We start from the raw sequence: 2,632 nt of genomic DNA on the forward strand, positions 1-2,632 counted from the left end.
GGCTGGGGGCATTGTCACTGCCCCACGCTGACCATTGCAGGGGGATGCTCAGAGGTCTGGGACCCCTCCCCAGCCTGGTGGCCAGTGTTGCTGTGACAGTGACAGATTTACAGGGGTACAGCCAAGGCCACCGAGCTGGGCAGTTATGGACTGTGGGACACTGAAGGCAGATAGTGGCAGCAGGGCCTGTCCCTCTGTGTCCTGCGACAGCAGTGACCATGGATCACCAAAAGCTCAGGGTGCAGATCTTTGTTGTCCACTTGTCTGGCTAGATCACAGCCTGAGCTGGGCGTGGGATTCTCACTCCCCAGCATCCCAATCATCCACTGTGGCCCCAGGCTCTGGGTGGGAGAGGAGAGTATGAGAAGGAATGTGTTTTGGTCTCCTACCAGCTCCTACCAAGGATTTAAATGAGGAGTTTTCTTCCCTGCCGTGTCCTGGCCATGGGGAAGCTGGTGATGGTCAGCTGGGAGCTTGCTGTGCCCACTGAGGTCAGCCCCTCTAGCCATAACCACAGGGAATTAGAGACGGGTGGAAAACTGTCTAAAACCCATGCAAATATTTGCATTTTAAGGGCTTTTCCAAGTATTGGGGAACGCTGACATTGCAGCAGTGTGGGCGATGCTGGCATGCTGAGAGGGTCTGCTTGGCTTTTTTGGGGGGGCAGGATTTCCATGGTCAAAGAGTTTTGTTTAAAATAAAAAAAAGCTAAATGAGCAAATGGGGAGAATTTCCACCACTGCTGCTGGTTTCTCTGCCAGCTCCTTGGGGCAAAACAGCCACCCTGATGCTGAGTGGGCCATGAGCCTTCAAGCCACCCCTGCCCTGGGCAAGTGGGTGTATGGCTCCCATCTCCGTGCTCCTTTTTCCTTCTCTGCTGAAGGGGTTTTTGGCAGGAAAGGGAGTCTCTGTGCCTGGGGCTGCTCTACCCTGGAGTATCCTGAAGGTCTGGGGCTGAGGTCAAAGTGGTAAGAGCTTGACCCATCTGTTGGCCCCCATGCCCATGCTGGGGGAATGCTCCCCTGGCAGCTTTTGGCTGTGGTAGAAGCCTGTGAGAAGGCTGACTGGGGGACAAAGGTGCCTGTGGACCCTGATGGCTTCAGGATCATACATCCCAGGCATAGACAGGGGCTGGAATAAAGGAGAAGTTGGAGGGACTCTGGGCTATCACATCCCACTGCATTCCCCCTCTCCACACCCATTTCCACCAGCTCCTGGGGCAGGTTGAAGCAAGCAAGTCACAGGCACGTCCTGTCCTGCTGTTGCAGGGAGGGCTCAGCAGCATGGGCTGCAGGGGTGAGAGCCCTCCATGTCCCCAGGGGACAGCTCTGGGGTGGTCCAGACCCGCAATACACTGTCCACAGCAGAACAGTGTGTGGGTGTGTCCTGGCCCCATGCGGGGTGGGATGGGGTGGTCTTGGGCACGGTGGTGGGGCTGGGGGCTCAGTGCAGGTAGGTCAGTGCTGTGGGTGTCACTGGTGCATCCAGCCCCAGTGGGGATGGAGAGGGGAGTGCGTGCAGCGGTGGAGCCCTCCTTGCACACGTGTGCATGTGTGGTGGGACGAACTCATGCAGAGCATCAATGTCTGAGGCTGCCCCCTTGCTCTGGGCTTGGGGTCCACTCATATCCTGCATCCCCCTCATGGGCTGGCAGGATGCTCCATGCTGTACCTTGCACCTGGGGGTGTGCTGTGCTTGGGGAACGCAGGGGACCAGGGCTCAATCAGGCTCAGGCACTACCTGAGTGGTGAGAAGGATCATCATGATGCTGCAGCAGTGAGTGAGGGACAAACTGACACAGGTGTGGTGGGCAAGGGGACCAGTTCGTGCCCCCGTGCAGCGGGCACCCATGGGTGGTGCTGGCCCTGGGGCCACGCCAGGCAGGGGAAGAGACTCCTGCACGTGTCTGGGCAGTGCAGCACATGTGGCTGCATGCTGGGGCTGGGCTCGGCTTCCCCGGGGCCAGGGATACGTGCAGATTGTCCCTGTGCTGATGGACCACAGAGGGATGAGCACCAGGTGGATGAACAGGACAGCAGGACTGCCATGACATAGCCTGCAGTGACTGTCACATAAAGGCCAGCACAGCAGATGTGACAGGAGCTGACGTGTTTCTTCAGCCGTATGCAATACTGGTGATACTGGTGTGGCACAGGGGTGCTGGGTGGGGGGCCCCCATTGGTCCCGTGCACTCCATGGGGCCAAGAGCAGCCATGGTGAGGGCCCTGCTTGTGTAACGTGTGGGTGAGTGTGTGTGAGTGTGAGTGCAGAGGGCTGGGTGTGCAGCATGCAGTGTGCCAGGTTAGGTTACAGCATATAGGGCAGGAAAGGGTATGTACAGTGTGTAGGGACAGAGATACAGGGCTTGGTTAATGGGGCTGAGGGGAGGGGAGTGCCAGGTGTGCACAGCACCTTGGAAATGCACTGAGTCCTCATAGGATTCCCTCTTCCCCCATCCCATTCCCATGGCCACTGAAGCATCCACACCCATTCCCTTTCCCTGGCCCCTCCCCACCATCCCATTCCCATGATGACAGCAGCATCCTGCTCCTACAGCAAGGTGCAGAGCACCCATCTGGGGTCTTGGTGCCACTCTGGCTTCAGCCGGAGCCCCCTGCCAAGGGGGCAAAGA

Source organism: Corvus brachyrhynchos, unplaced genomic scaffold (assembly GCF_000691975.1).
Source record: "Corvus brachyrhynchos isolate BGI_N302 unplaced genomic scaffold, ASM69197v1 scaffold162, whole genome shotgun sequence".
NCBI lineage: Eukaryota > Metazoa > Chordata > Aves > Passeriformes > Corvidae > Corvus > Corvus brachyrhynchos.